At 39.3% G+C, this 17,652-nt stretch overlaps 1 protein-coding gene across 2 annotated transcripts in view; it reads right to left on the bottom strand.

The window, feature by feature from the left end:
• LOC126285010 (protein argonaute-2-like) overlaps positions 1–17,652 on the bottom strand; it is a 363,943-nt gene that overhangs the window by 151,596 nt on the left and 194,695 nt on the right. The window lies entirely within an intron of this gene.

The raw sequence follows: 17,652 nt of genomic DNA, 5'->3' as shown, positions 1-17,652 counted from the left end.
TGACTTTGCGCAGTAAAAGCTACTGTAAACGCATGACATGGACACTCTGGCCTTGTACTGAGCATGTGAGTGGGAACTGTGACAATAACGGACATTGGGCACATGCGCGTACTTTGCAAGCTAAACCCTGTGCAGATGCTGACTGACAACAATGGCACTATGTGGTTACAGCAAGCACTTTGATAGGAGAGAAAACTTATGTGCGTATGTGTTAAAAGAAGCTGACATGCCTATATAAATTGATAATCATTCAGGATAACTCCAGTGGCCGAAAATAAAGGCTATGCCCATACTAGCCAGCGTTATCAACTCTAAAAATGGGAAATAAGCTCAGACACTGTGCACCTACGTATGACGTCAGTGCACAGTGGGGGACAATTGTATCGAAACATATTACTTTTTTGTTCTTTCTTTTCTTATACACACATCAAAAAAAGTTTTGCATCACCCTGGTTCCCAGAGCTCCTGAAGATAGATGCTGATTGTGGATATTGTATCACAGACACAGAACCTTTGATTCTGGGTTTGAAAACTACAGACATATGCTTGAGAAGAAGTTTATATGCAGACTACTTGACATTTTCATACTGCCAAGTCACCTATTGGAAGACTATCTCCTCCCAGATGACAAGTGTGTACGCATACAGACTGGATACCTTGTCACAGCAGTCTGGTCCCTGTGGACCAACTTAGCGCTGAACATCGCCCAATGTTGGCACACATCTTCGACATCAATTGTGCTGGGAGCTACAGTTTAAATACCACCATTCCCTGTGCTGTGCTACACTTTCTGAGGTGGGCCAGCAGCATGAACTGAACTACCATTCATCGATGATGGTGCATGGTCTCTACCAACTACTGCTGTTTGCTGACAACATTGGATGACACTGCCTACACTCATTGCTGCTCAGTCATGCCTGCTAACAACAGTTCGCTGAGATCTGCAGCTCACTACATACTCCTGGGGTTAACAGCCTCCTCTCCAGCATTGACCACACCTATACACCTAACATGAATAAAGGTCTAATTCAATTAGCAATGTCTATCTAGTGATCCGTCACTCACTTCCCTTCACTGCCACCACACTCACTCTGGCACAGACCACCAGTATTTGGGGGTATGTGCCAGAACCTTCAGTTTTTCATAGGTCATAGAATGATTAAGTTCCAGACAGTGCTCTACAATGACTGATTCAACTGTCCATCTCAGCCAGGTGTGTCTCTGAGGTTCTTGCAATCTGATGTCCACTGTCCTAGTTGTTTGCGCACTGTACAACATGCCACACTGGCATGGTACATTACAAATTCCCTGTTTTCATAAACCAAGGTCATCTTTCATATTTCTCACTAGTCCTGTTATACTGGTAGGTGGACAGAACATATAGTTGATGTCATGCTTCTTGGGAATCCTGCAGACCTTGGCAGAAAGAGTTCTTGCATAAATCAGCTAAGCCACAATTTTTGTTTCATCTTGCTCTTCTCTATTGTGTGACAAAGTTGTCAACAGCTTGAAGAATAACAAGTTTCCACTATCCATGTAGTATGTGTTAAGCCATTTAAGGGTACTTTAGACACTTTACAACAAATGAAAGTATCAGAATAAGCAAGTCAAAAATAAGAAGTGAAAAAGGAAATGAAAACTGATGGTTGAAAGGTATGCAGAGTGTTTTATACACTAACGTCCCAGTGACAGATATCAGTGGGGCAGAATATATGAAGTTAGTTTACGAGTAATATATATTATACTTATGTCACTGTCTTACTGTAGTAGGGTTATGATGCCTTTCTGTTGAGCTTTTTTGGTTATGTCGTATTTCATTAAATTTTGTGGTTGGTGTTTAGTTTCTAAGTGAACAAGAATGTGCTACTATAATACGTGTATGCCAAGCTTTTCAAGAGGGGAAGGACAGATGTGAATTCTTTTCCCCCAAGTGGCATTAACACTGAGAACGTCCAGAATGAACTCAATAATTCTGGTGACGTTGCACCTCTTTGGGGGAGAGGAATTGAATGCACCTCTTTGGGGGAGAGGAATTGAATGCACCTCTTTGGGGGAGTAGTAGCAGACACACTAAAGAACCAACAATTTCAACTGAGAGTGCTGTTTTCCAGGCAGGAGGTGTCATGTTAACTAGCCATCAATGGACATTAAGGCTAACCTACAACCCATGGGAAGTAAGAAATTAAACATGAACATTAGAAGAAACATCACCGAGCTGCATCTTGAAGCTGAGGGAGAAAGAGCATTAAGTGAAATACAGGTAGAGTATCACAGGTTAGAACTCTTGTATGAGCTTTTAAGAAATCGGTTGTGTCATGTGACGGATTTAGTGTCCCGTACATTTCTGGCCAAGAGAAGTCTACTAGTATGAAACATATGTCTTAATCTGAGGAAGAAATTTCTGAGAATCAGCACTTGGAGCACAGCACTGTACGGCAATAAGACATGGACTGTGGTGAAACTGGAACAGAAGAGAACAGAAGCTCTTGGGATGTGGTGCTATAGAAAAATGCTGAAAAACATGTGGACTGATAACGTAATGAATGAGGAAGTTCTCTGCAGAATCAGAGAGGAAAGGAATGTATGTAAAATGTGGCAGAAGTAGGGACAGGATGATAGGAAATCTGCTAAGACAACAGCGAATAACTTCCATGATACTAGAGGGAACTGTAGAGGGTAAAAAGTGTAGAGGAAGACACAGGTTGGGATACATCCAGCAAATTATTGAGGACATAGGCGGCAAGTGCTGCTCTGAGATGAAATGGCTGGTGCAAGAGAGGAAGTCATGGTGGACCACATCAAACCTGTCAGCAGACCGACGACTACAAAATAACAGTTACAATGAAAGAGGGAATGGTTAGTTATGCCAACTCGTAGACGATGTTTTCAGATTTTTTGTCCAGATAGTTAAATAGGTACAAACCCAGAGGCCTGATCTCTCTGAAGAAGGGAGAAGTGTTGCACCACAACCTAGTCTCGAGCTTCGTACTGCCTGGCTGCAATACAGCAAATTTGTGTGACAGGGAGAGGCATACTGTCACTATCGTGACAACACACCATGAAGTAGGAAGACATATTCAGACTGCAAGAATATTTATTCAGTACACTGACACTGCAAAATAAGTCTGCCACCACATCTGAAAAGCAAAGTTGGTCACCTTTCAGCTACAACAGAGTAGCCAAAAGAGCTGATCGAACAAGGTAAGCAGGTCAAGTGAAGTCACTATTGCTTCAAGGTGAGAAACGAGCACACTAACCTGGTTTTTGGCCAAGCTAAAGCGATGGCAAGAGGAAAACACTAGCTGGCCTGGTTGGCATAAATCAGGGTCTCTCTCTCTCTCTCTCTCTCTCTCTCTCTCTCTCTCACTCACTCTTTCTCTCTCAAATGTTTCAGTGTGCTCAGATGTTTCAGACAGTATCCCAGTGTGTATGTGTTGCCAAGCTCTGCCACCAGTAACCAGCCTCTATCTTTGAAAGGCTGTACACAGTATACATAGCTGACCTACACTGGACTCAGGCTCCAGAAACTACAAACATCCACCTGAGCAGAAGATTGAATGCACTCCACTTGACGTCTTCGTACCATTCAAGTCACCTATAGGGTGATCACCAACTGATGGTGACTGCCTCCAAAAAATATTTTTAGAAACATTTGAAACTATGGATATTTGGCACACTTATGATTTCCACTATTAATTACACAATCTATTACTGTTTACTATGTTTATTTCTAGATTCATTTGTGAAAAAATAATTGAAATGAATAGAAATTCAAGTGTCAAAAAAAGTTGTAAACCCTTTGAAATGTTGTTATTTGTGCTGAGTGAGAAAGTAGTAAGCATGCCTCTGATGTGATCAGAGATATTTTTGTATTTTGTGCTAAAAACGTAATTTCAGCTTTGTTAATGTGAAAAATCAAAACACTGTACGATATTCAACGCAACAATAAAAAGCCTGCAAAAACAGTCAGCACATTTATTTAGAAAAAGTCAACCATGAGGACCTAAAAATGTGACAATTTCAGGTTCATGAATCAGACCCTTAGACTAGAAGAACTGGACCCAACTCTACGTGAAAAGATAAGTAAACTAGAAAGTTTAATGTAATCTTCACTTCTCTCAAATCTTCATAAAAGACTAATCTGGACAAATGCTGCAACTAGAAATGAGAGGGTAGACTAAACATGTGAATATCATCCGTCATTAATTGACTAATAACGAAGTTTTGTCTGTTGCAGAAATTACTTTTATTTTGTTGATTATTGAAATTAATGCACAAGTAAATTTTCAATCACATGGAGCAAAAACTGAATGTTGCCCAACAAAGGATCTTTATACCAACACTGATGATGTACTACCAATAGTGATGGACCGGTTTGAATGAAAGTGAAGTTTGTGGACTGGGAGCTTCTTAACAAAATGAATAGGCAAAAAGTAAAAGTGAGGTAGAAATGAAAGCTGCAAGATCTGATCAGGACATGTTTAAACCAGGTGCAATGGTAGTCAGCATAGAAACAGTAAAGACTGGTGTTTTGCATTTAATTTTTGGTAAAACTAGAGGAAATGAAGACAACAATAGGAAATTTAGTGCAATTAATGACCAGTTAACTGAAATATTAACTGAAAACCATAGAAAAATAGAGAGAGTACAATATCAGATAGTTTAAATTAGTAATAACGTTTCAGAGTTAAGAAATGGGTTTTCAGGGGATACTAATGTAAATGTTTCAGATCAAAAAATTTCAGTAGTTCAGGAAATTTGTATTAACCAAAATATGTGTGAAAACAATGGTATTGACTGGTCTAACACTCCTATTAAAAGTTTTCCATCAGATAATTTACATCCAGTGGATTTACTGCACCACTGCAGAGATAGTTTTGTGTCAGGAATGAATGACAATCAAAAAATTAAATTTGTTAAAAGATTTCTTAAAGGCAAAGCTCTCATGTGCAGATTTAAATTTAAGTCAGTGGGAAACATATCAGACTTTCTAGAAAATATTTTTTAATACATTTTGGTCAGAGGCAGAACAGGGGAGAATCAAAAGGGAATTTTTGAATGGTCCTAATTATAGGAATAGGGACGGCACTTTCAACAAGTTTTGTAGAACTTAAAAAATTAGCTCATATTGACAAACCATTTGATGAAATTACCTTCGTTGATGCTCTTAAAAGGAGATTATCAGAAAGATTGAAGCAGGATTTAGTACATGGACCTGACGACAGTCTTGAACCATTTTTATGATATGATAGAAATCACAATGGGAGTAATCACAGTACCAGAGATATTGGTAACTTCTACCAGGATCAAAGTGTCAATGAAGAGAGAAATTCTGAACATCAGCAGGATAGGAATAATAGGGATAACCATGGACATTTTAAGAGAAGAAAGAATCACAGAAGTATCTATTCGGCAAAGGGCAGTGTGCCTCAATGAAGGTCCACAGTTAGTGTTAATGCTATGGCACATGTATCTGAAAATGAACAGGACTATCAGATCTGTCATTTATGTTTTGATCAGAGGTAATGTTATGCTATGTTTAATTATGGTGCTGTAACTGCTAATCAAAAACCAGAACGTAACAGTAGAGATACTTTTGATGTATTATGTACTAATGATCTTCTCTTGGGCGGAAAACAGTGTTGTTGTTGTATGTAAATCAGGTGGCGACTGTAGTGGATCTGAACTAGGTGGTATTTTTTATGTAGATGTGAATGAGACTTGTGACGTAACTGGGTTGGTAAGTCTGAGACTGGTGGCTTACTGCAAATGAGTGTATGTGAGTTAAGTTACTTTGATGGAGATGAGACTTGTATTATCAGTAATGTTGTTGAAGCGATTTTGGAGGAATATGATGATCAGTATCAGGTATATGGGGAGTTTAAGAATAATGAATTTTCAGAGTTATTTGTAAGTGATGTTGACAATACAGGCAAGGTATGCAATGTTCATGATGTTGTAAGTCAGGATCATGGAATACCAGTCCAGTCAAACCAGTTTTCCATTAATATCATGCAGTGTAATGATCCGTACAGTGACATTTGTTCGGGACCATACTGATAAAAAGTGAATTCTAGAATAAATTGGCTGGGGTTGGTAACAATTTGTTCTCCAATTGGTGGAATGAAGTGAAAGAGGGTCTGAGCGGGAAGTGTCATTTTGACAGTAGTGTGTTTTGTGTTCCTTCCATAACAAGTGATGTTAGTTGTGCTATGGAGACAATTCATTGTGTTCAATTTTCACCTGACAACATGAGTAATTAAAGTAATTTTATGATACCTGTAAAGTTGATAAAAAAGTGTGGAGTACCATTTGATGAAATTGAAAGTGATCTTTTACAAGAAGTGTCTAATAACAGAGATGATGAGTTAGACTTTGGGTGTCCTTACATTAAGATTAGGAAGGGAACTGTTTAATTAATAGAGGTAGCCTGATTTGTGGTGTATGTAAATAATTTAGAGACAAGATTAAGTATAGTAAGAATTTTATGGAAACGCCCATTGTAGGCGGAAAGATAAGAGGAGCTACAGGTAAGCAAAGCAAATTGGTAAAAACTCAGGTGATTTTAACTTTTATTATAGAAGACAAGACTTTTGAACATGGATGCTTAGTGATCCCTAGTCTGGAAGAAAATATACACTGTATTATTAGGATCATACAACTACATAATTCTGTAATCTAATAGATTTGATACATTTGTGCCATGTGACTAAATGGGTACATTCTTTTACAATTTTGAAATGTGACAAAGCCATTAAATATCTAGTGATAAATTTCTTATTTTAGAATGATATTAGTGTTAAATATTATTGTTATTATTCTGCAGAGAGTGGTCAAAATTAACTGTCACAAACTCTTTTGGGTAAATTCACGGGTGTTGTGTTAAATTGAGTGAAGACTCGTTTTATTCATATGTATTGTAAATATTAGGAATAGTATCTTGAAGTTTCATAGGTGCCAACCAAACACATATGTATGTTAAACACGGAATTCTTGTGCAGTACATCATGGGCTATGGTCCATCCCTTATTTTGTAGGGATTTGTCGGATGCTGCAACAGTGCAGTCCAACTTTTCTTGCTTATGTACATAATGTATTTTAATCTGCTAATGGCAAAGTGAATGTTACTTTGAGATATCTATAGTACATATGTGTATATTACCTTACTAGTTCATTTTTTCATTGAATTTAGCTCTATTAACTAATGCACCATATGTGTGTACACTTTCTAATCCATTCTGACAGGAACCCTGAATACTTATTTTTTCAATATAGATAGGCAAAACACATTCTGTGGGATGTGAGAGAGGTATTGAGCAGCATACCTAGTACATAAAACAATGTTTCAGAATTCAGTGTGAAAGCTAGACAGGAAGTTACGTATCCATTGGAGTATGTGACGAGACATCCAGGGAAGGATATGTAAGACATGGGTCGGTCCACTCCCACATTCCTGTATGGCTGCACCCTTGTTGGTCCAGTGACTTGTCAGAGATCATAGGTGCTGGGAGATGAACTCAAGCATCTGTCTACTACATCAGTCTTGTGACTAAAATTTGTAAAGTGTTAGCTGAGAAATTACCCTTATGCAAAATTCTTGCATTTATATAAATTTCAAGGAGCTATTTGTTTAGAAAAGTAGTCACTGCTATCAACAGTGTAATGCCACCTAAATGTACATTGTTTTTTTTCTTCCAAATATAGCAACTAATTTCCCAATCCATTATGTAACTTTAATACTTGTTTGACTTGGTTTGATGTTCTGTGATGACTGATGATTTGTTTCGTCCAACACAGAAATGTGAAAACGTAAAATATTCAGGAAGTCATTCTATTAACGATGTTGTGAATAATTATTAGCTGTTGTTGTGGTGGTCTTCAGTCCAGAGACTGGTTTGATGCAGCTCTCCATGCTACTCTATCCTGTGCAAGCTTCTTCATCTCCCTGTACCTACTGCAACCTGCATCTTTCTGAATCTGTTAAGTGTATTCATCTCTTGGTCTCCCTCTATGATTTTTACCCTCCACGCTGCCCTCCAATACTAAATTGGTGATCCCTTGATGCCTCAGAACATGTCCTACCAACCGATCCCTTCTTCTAGTCAAGTTGTGCCACAAATTTCTCTTCTCCCCAATTCTATTCAATACCTCCTCACTAGATATGTGATCTACCTATCTAATTTTCAGCATTCTTCTGTAGCACCACATTTCGAAAGCTTCCATTCTCTTCTTGTCTAAACTATTTATTGTCCATGTTTCACTTTCATACATGGCTACACTCCATACAAACACTTTCAGAAACCACTTCCTGACACTTAAATCTATACTCGATGTTAACAAATTTCTCTTCTTCAGAAACACTTTCCTTGCCATTCAAAGTCTACATTTTATATCCTCTCTACCTCGACCATCATCAGTTATTTTGCTCCCCAAATAGCAAAACTCCTTTACTATTTTAAGCATCTCATTTCCTAATCTAATTCCCACAGCATCACCTGATTTAATTCCACTACATTCCAATACCCCCCATGAACCATGGACCTTGCCGTTGGTGGGGAGGCTTGCGTGCCTCAGCGATACAGATGGCCGTACCGTAGGTGCAACCACAACGGAGGGGTATCTGTTGAGAGGCCAGACAAATGTGTGGTTCCTGAAGAGGGGCAGCAGCCTTTTCAGTAGTTGCAGGGGCAACAGTCTGGATGATTGACTGATCTGGCCTTGCAACATTAACCAAAACGGCCTTGCTGTGCTGGTACTGCGAACGGCTGAAAGCAAGGGGAAACTACAGCCGTAATTTTTCCCGAGGACATGCAGCTTTACTGTATGATTAAATGATGATGGCATCCTCTTGGGTAAAATATTCCGGAGGTAAAATAGTCCCCCATTCGGATCTCCGGGTGGGGACTACTCAGGAGGATGTCGTTATCAGGAGAAAGAAAACTGGCGTTCTACGGATCGGAGCGTGGAATGTCAGATCCCTTAATCGGGCAGGTAGGTTAGAAAATTTAAAAAGGGAAATGGAAAGGTTAAAGTTAGATATAGTGGGAATTAGTGAAGTTCGGTGGCAGGAGGAACAAGACTTCTGGTCAGGTGACTACAGGGTTATAAACACAAAATCAAATAGGGGTAATGCAGGAGTAGGTTTAATAATGAATAGGAAAATAGGAATGCGGGTAAGCTACTACAAACAGCATAGTGAACGCATTATTGTGGCCAAGATAGATACGAAGCCCACACCTACTACAGTAGTACAAGTTTATATGCCAACTAGCTCTGCAGATGATGAAGAAATTGAAGAAATGTACGATGAAATAAAAGAAATTATTCAGATAGTGAAGGGAGACGAAAATTTAATAGTAATGGGTGACTGGAATTCGAGTGTAGGAAAAGGGAGAGAAGGAAACATAGTAGGTGAATATGGATTGGGGCTAAGAAATGAAAGAGGAAGCCGCCTAGTAGAATTTTGCACAGAGCACAACTTAATCATAGCTAACACTTGGTTTAAGAATCATGAAAGAAGGTTCTATACGTGGAAGAACCCTGGAGATACTAAAAGGTATCAGATAGATTATATAATGGTAAGACAGAGATTTAGGAACCAGGTTTTAAGTTGTAAGACATTTCCAGGGGCAGATGTGGACTCTGACCACAATCTATTGGTTATGACCTGTAGATTAAAACTGAAGAAACTGCAAAAATGTGGGAAATTAAGGAGATGGGACCTGGATAAACTGAAAGAACCAGAGGTTGTACAGAGTTTCAGGGAGAGCATAAGGGAACAATTGACAGGAATAGGGGAAAGAAATACAGTAGAAGAAGAATGGGTAGCTCTGAGGGATGTAGTAGTGAAGGCAGCAGAGGATAAAGTAGGTTCTAAGACGAGGGCTGCTAGAAATCCTTGGGTAACAGAAGAAATATTGAATTTAATTGATGAAAGGAGAAAATATAAAAATGCAGTAAATGAAGCAGGCAAAAAGGAATACAAACGTCTCAAAAATGAGATCGACAGGAAGTGCAAAATGGCTAAACAGGGATGGCTAGAGGACAAATGTAAGGATGTAGAAGCTTATCTCACTAGGGGTAAGACAGATACTGCCTACAGGAAAATTAAAGAGACCTTTGGAGAGAAGAGAACCAAGTGTATGAATATCAAGAGCTCAGATGGCAGCCCAGTTCTAAGCAAAGAAGGGAAGGCAGAAAGGTGGAAGGAGTATATAGAAGGTTTATACAAGGGCGATGTACTTGAGGACAATATTATGGAAATGGAAGAGGATGTAGATGAAGACGAAATGGGAGATACGATACTGCGTGAAGAGTTTGACAGAGCACTGAAAGACCTGAGTCGAAACAAGGCCCCCGGAGTAGACAACATTCCATTAGAACTACTGACGGCCTTGGGACAACCAGCCCTGACAAAACTCTACCAGCTGGTGAGCAAGATGTATGAGACAGGCGAAATACCCTCAGACTTCAAGAAGAATATAATAATTCCAATCCCAAAGAAAGCAGGTGCTGACAGATGTGAAAATTACCGAACTATCAGTTTAATAAGCCACGGCTGCAAAATACTAACGCGAATTCTTTACAGACGAATGGAAAAACTGGTAGATGCAGACCTCGGGGAGGATCAGTTTGGATTCCGTCGAAATGTTGGAACACGTGAGGCAATACTGACCTTACGACTTATCTTAGAAGAAAGATTAAGGAAGGGCAAACCTACGTTTCTAGCATTTGTAGACTTAGAGAAAGCTTTTGACAATGTTGACTGGAATACTCTTTTTCAAATTCTAAAGGTGGCAGGGGTAAAATACAGGGAGCGAAAGGCTATTTATAATTTGTACAGAAACCAGATGGCAGTCATAAGAGTCGAGGGGCATGAAAGGGAAGCAGTGGTTGGGAAAGGAGTGAGACAGGGTTGTAGCCTCTCCCCGATGTTATTCAATCTGTATATTGAGCAAGCAGTAAAGGAAACAAAAGAAAAATTCGGGATAGGTATTAAAATTCATGGAGACGAAGTAAAAACTTTGAGGTTCGCCGATGACATTGTAATTCTGTCAGAGACGGCAAAGGACTTGGAAGAGCAGTTGAACGGAATGGACAGTGTCTTGAAAGGAGGATATAAGACGAACATTAACAAAAGCAAAACGAGGATAATGGAATGTAGTCAAATTAAATCGGGTGATGCTGAGGGAATTAGATTAGGAAATGAGACACTTAAAGTAGTAAAGGAGTTTTGCTATTTAGGAAGTAAAATAACTGATGATGGTCGAAGTAGAGAGGATATAAAATGTAGACTGGCAATGGCAAGGAAAGCGTTTCTGAAGAAGAGAAATTTGTTAACATCGAATATAGATTTATGGATCAGGAAGTCGTTTCTGAAAGTATTTGTTTGGAGTGTAGCCATGTATGGAAGTGAAACATGGACGATAACTAGTTTGGACAAGAAGAGAATAGAAGCTTTCGAAATGTGGTGCTACAGAAGAATACTGAAGATAAGGTGGATAGATCACGTAACTAATGAGGAGGTATTGAATAGGATTGGGGAGAAGAGAAGTTTGTGGCACAACTTGACTAGAAGAAGGGATCGGTTGGTAGGACATGTTTTGAGGCATCAAGGGATCACAAATTTAGCATTGGAGGGCAGCGTGGAGGGTAAAAATCGTAGAGGGAGACCGAGAGATGAGTACACTAAGCAGATTCAGAAGGATGTAGGTTGCAGTAGGTACTGGGAGATGAAGCAGCTTGCACAGGATAGAGTAGCATGGAGAGCTGCATCAAACCAGTCTCAGGACTGAAGACAACAACAACAACACATTCCAATATCCTCATTTTGCTTTATATGCTCCTTTCAAGACACTGTCCATTCCGTTCAACTGCTCTTTCAAGTCCTTTGCTGTCTCTGACAGAATTACAATGTCATCGGCGAACCTCAAAGTTTTTATTTCTTCACCATGGATTTTAATTCCTACTCCAAATTTTTGTTTTGTTTCCTTTACTGCTTGCTCAATATGCAGATTGAATAACATCGGGGATAGGCTACAACCCTGTCTTACTCCATTCCCAACCACTGCTTCCCTTTCATGTTCCTCGACTCATATAACTGCCATCTGGTTTCTGTACAAATTGTAAATAGCCTTTCGCTCCCTGTATTTTACCCCTACCACCTTTAGAATTTGAAAGAGAGTATTCCAGTCAATATTGTCAAAAGCTTTCTCTAAGTCTACAAATGCTAGAAACATAGGTTTGCCTTTCCTTAATCTATTTTCTAAGATAAGTCGTAGGGTCAGTATTGCCTCAGGTGTTCCAACATTTCTAGGGAATCCAAACTGATCTTCCCCAAGGTCGGCTTCTACGAGTTTATCCATTTGTCTGATAAGAATTCCTGTTAGTATTTTGCAGCCGTGACTTATTAAACTGATAGTTTGGTAATTTTCACATCTGTCAACACCTGCTTTCTTTGGGATTGGAATTATTATTTTCTTCTTGAAGTCTGAGGGTATTTTGCCTGTCTCATACATCTTGCTCACCAGATGGTAGAGTTTTGTCAGGGGTGGCTCTCCCAAGGCTATCAGTAGTTCTCATGGAATGTTGTCTACTCCCGGGACCTAGTTTCGACTTAGGTCTTTCAGTGCTCTGTCAAACTCATCACGCAGTATCTATCTTACCCCTAGTGATATACGCCTCTACATCCTTACATTTATCCTCTAGCCATCCCTGCTTAGCCATTTTGCACTTCCTGTCGATCTCATTTTTGAGCCGTTTGTATTTCTTTTTGCCTGCTTCATATACTGAATTTTTTGTATTTTCTTCTTTCATCAAATAAATTCAATATCTCTTCTGTTACCCAAGGATTTCTATTAGCCCTTGGCTTTTTGCCTACTTGATCCTGTGCTGCCTTCACTATTTCATCTCTCAGAGTTACAAATAATTATCAGAATGTAATAAAATTAGGCACTGTTGGTTAGTAGTGATACATTTCAATCAATTATTTTTATCTCCAACACTCAGTACATGTTTTTTGTCAGTTGTAAATGTATCTTTTAGGTGTCTATGCCTGCAGGTTAGTTTGCATGAACAGTTAGCAAATAGTGTGGAAGACATTTATGTTTGGGATTATAAATCAAGTATAGACTGTAGAACAAGATGTATCCATTTCTGATTTCCCACACTGATTTTGGCCCGCAAGCTACTCGATTATGTCATCATTCCATGGCATTTGTTACTCTGATGGCCTGTATTTACCCTAAGTATTGCTTTATTGTATCTCATTGGAATTTGAGTTGTGTGCAAACTCATGCTTAACTCTGTTTTGGGTACCCCTGGTCATCACGACTGTATGTGTACTAAAGGAGAGTGTGCAACTATTGATTGAGACTAGATGCTTCCTCTAATTATTCTTTACATTAGTGCAAAGTGAATTTGGCTTTGTTAATGTGAAAAATCAAAATCCTGTATGATATACTAAAATATGACAAAATATATTAATGTAACAACAAAAATTCTGCAACAACAATCTGGAAATTTATTTTGATCAATTCAACCACGAGGACCTAAAAGGTTATAATTTCAGCTTCAAGAATCAGACCCCTAGACAAGAAGAACTGGACCCAATTCTACGTGAAAAGATAAGTAAACTAGAAAGTTTATTGTAATCTTCACTTCTCTCAAATCTTCATAAAAGACTAATGTGGACAATAGCTGAGACTGAGAAGGAGGGTGTAGATTACACCAACTTATCTTCAGCATTCTTCTGTAGCACAACGTTTCTTCTTAAATATACCACTTATCGTCAACATTTCACTTCCATATAGAGCTACTATCCATACAAATGATTCAGAAAAGTATTTATAATGCTCACATTTACGTTCAATATTAATATGATTCTCTTCTTCTGAAATTTCTCTTGGTAAAGGTTGTTAAGAAAACTTTTAGTAATTAACTTACACTCTTGAATTGTGTAACACAACTATTTGGTCCCACAGTGCCCTTAAAACTGTTTATACCCATATATGTAGTGAGGTGACGGCATATGGCAAAAACACTCTTTACCATAACACAATATACACAGAACAATTAATTAAGAACTTGACCGTGGTGGAAGTTATTACTTCAGGCTTGGCATTTGGATAGCTCGTCTTATTAATATTATTTGTATTTATTTTATTATTACAATAAGTTTACTGCACATTTAACACTGCAGGAGAGAATGAACACACACACACACACAGATGCATTTATAAGTCCACCTCTTATGAAATAAAGGTAGCGATGAAGCATGGATGACTTGCCTTCTAAAATTAATTTTGTTGCCTTTGTACAAGAAGAGATCACTTCTTAAAAAGTAGAAGAGGTAGAATCCTATGCCACAAGACATATGACCTGTTCACTGACCATCAAGAATGTAAGGAGATTCTGCACCCATTGAAGACAGTTTTGACCTCAGGATCCTCAAACTTTATACACTGAAGAGCTAAAGAAACTAGTACACCTGCCTAATGTGGTGTAGAGCCCCTGTGAGCATGCAGAAGGGTTTTAACACATGGCATGGACTCAGCTAATGCCCGACATAATACTGGAGGGAATTGACACCATGAATCCTGCAGGGCTGTCCATAAATCTGTAAGGAAAGGGGGTGAAGATCTCTTCTGATGAGCATGTTCTCAGTGGAAGTGTTTAAAGCATTGAAAAGCATTCTTGGAGCCACTCTGTAGCAATTCTGGATGTGTGGTGTGTTCTGACGGAATTGCCCAAGTTCGCTGGAACGCACAACAGACAAGAATGGATGTAGGTGATCAGTCAGAATGCTTATGTATGTGTCAGCTGTCAGAGTCATATCTAGATGTATCAGGAGTTCCGTATCACTCACTTCAGTGTGAGATTCATTATTAGTGTGAAAGTAACTATATTTCTCAGTCAGTCCATACAGTTCCTGGACATTGTGCTGAACACTAACAGCACCCTAAAACTGAGGTTTAGAAAAATTAGTGATGTTGAGAACAGCCTTACAGATAAGCATAAAATTATGTTAAGGGAACCCAAAATCTTGTCATAAGCATCAAGCTACTGGATCTGTCATGAATGTGGACTTAGGGAGCAGAACATGCAACAATAATTTTACAATGGCTGAATCTTGTGTGTGGAAGTGGGCTGTCAATGTTGACAGCCTACAGAAAAATCAGTGACGAGTTTACCACCAATACAGGCAGTGGAGGAACTAGCATCTTTCCATTGTTAGCAATGACAGGATCTCTGGCAGCACAATGAAAGGCCAACTATACATTTTAGATAGCCATCACAGCAACAACTAAATTAATCAGTTGCTTTTAATGAAGATGATGGAGGCATTTATCAAAAGTCTGAGTTTTTGCCCTATACTGACACAGCAAGAAGGCTGAGAATATTTTATACAATGATATCATAATGAGTTAGCTCTAACAAAGAATCTTGCCTGAAAGGTAAGCATTTTTTTAGATACTTGACTGCTGTTCAATACCTTCTCTATTTCATGAACAGTGATCTATTTCCCTTATACATAATATCTTCCAAGCTCACTTTTTCATTAGCATTCTGTGTTGGTGCAAGATTCCCTCACGAGTGTGCAGCAGCGACTGGCCACTGTCATTGCAGGTAACAACTTCTGCCTGGACTTAAAGACAATGGAACGGCCAGATGAGGGCAGAAGTAGGAGAGTCTGGCCATGACCACCAAGCCACACGAACATATCTGTAACTGTCTCTCACCATGTAGCACTAAATACAGTCCTCTTTTGTCAATCATGTACTTTTATTTTCAACCACCTTTCCTTAGCAATGAGTGTGTGCATTCATCTGAACTACGGAAACAGCGAGGCAGCACAGAATTACTGTGTTTTGCAGCTGACAACATGTCGGTCCTCCTGGTGTGAATAAAACTACTCGAAAGTGATCCAGCACAAACAACATGTGCTCTGAGTCATACATACAGTGAATTACAAGTAACCAGTTACAACTGCACTGTGCACTCTGAGATTAGCCTGCCTTCGAGTTCCTCCCATGCATCAACACTGAGGTATGTTCGCAGTAGAGCTCTCCAGGCTACAAATTCCTCAAGAATCACATTGTAAAGTGCACCTCAAGCTGGCAGACATCATTACTCCACCTCACAGTTCCGGTAACACAACACCTGTGAGCAGTGCAGCCCATTTCAAATGCCACCGGCAGCTGCAGTCCAGTCAGCACACCAAAGATTCCAGAGCAGTGATAAAATCACCAGTGACTGGATTCTCCACATTCGTTCCTTCAGACCGAGTAGAACAAAGTAGACTGCTCCTTCACTGTGGGGTTGACTGCGGAGGGCCACCATCAGAAATGGAGGAAAAAGGAGCAAAACTAGGGCAAAGCTCTACATTGCCTTGCTTGTTTGTATGGAAACAAAACCAGTACACATCAAACTTGTCACCTATCTGCCCTCTCAAGTTTTCAATGCTGCTCTTCGAAGATTTATTTCACATTGAGGCATTTACACAAATGTTTACAGTGATAGTGGGGAGACATTCGTGAGAGCAAGGAATAAGCTGCGTGAACTGCACAAACTGTTCAGCTCTCAGTTCCAGGCAACACAAATCGAGAACTATACATCGCAGAATGGTATATATTGGCAGTTTATCCTATATCACTTTCTTCATTTTGGTAGACTATGGGAACCAGTTATAAAATACCTTAAGACACATTTAAAGAGAGTTGTGAGAAACCAAGTATTGAGCTTGAAGATTTATACACACTTCTAACTCTCACTGAAGTATGTTTGAATACCTGACCCATTACGCAACTTCCTGATACCCCAGATAAGTCGTCATACCTTACTCCAGGCTTTTTTCTTATTGGTGAACCCTTGACAACAGTACCAGAATCAAGCTTGCTTTCAGAGCCATCATCCAGGTTGTTGAGACGGCAACTCATCCAGTAGTGTACACGGCATATGTGGAAACAGTGGCCACACAACTTCTCATCACACCTGCAGCAGAGAACTCAGTGGTCATCAATGGAAGGCAATCTACAGCCAGGTGAAGTGAGACAACTTGCTACCTCATGTGTGGCCATCTGGGGTCATTGTTTGCACACAACCTGGTCCTGATGGTTTGGAGCAACATGTTTCAGTGCCCACAGCAACCAGAACCTATAAACAACTGCTGTCAAAGATCTGTGTTGTTCCAAAGGAAACATGTGCTTTAGCATCCATAACCATTCACTTACTATCTGAACTTACATTTCTTTTGTGCACAATAGATATGATTTTTTTCAATCATTAATTTGCTTGTTTGTGTGAGCTAACATTACTCAGTATGATTATATGTATTTGTGTAATTTCAATAAATTAGGTGGGCAAAATGTTCTGCGTTGGTGCAAAGCTCCCCCTATGAGGGTGCATCAGTGACTGGTCACTGCTGCTGCAGGTAAGAATTTCTACCTGCCCTTCAACACAATGGGATGGCCAGATAAGGGCACAAGTAGGAGAGTATGGATGTGACTGACAAGCCACACAGACATACCTGTTCCTGAATCGCACATTGTAGTACTAAATACAGTCCACTTTTACCAATCGTACTTTTATTTTCAACTGTCTTTTCTTTGCAATCAGTGTACATATTCGTTTGGGCTGTGGAAAGTGCTACAC

Source organism: Schistocerca gregaria, chromosome 8, assembly GCF_023897955.1.
Source record: "Schistocerca gregaria isolate iqSchGreg1 chromosome 8, iqSchGreg1.2, whole genome shotgun sequence".
Taxonomy (NCBI): Eukaryota; Metazoa; Arthropoda; class Insecta; order Orthoptera; family Acrididae; genus Schistocerca; species Schistocerca gregaria.
The sequence above is the reverse complement of the archived record's forward strand: the minus strand, read 5'-3'. Positions and strand labels throughout refer to the sequence as shown.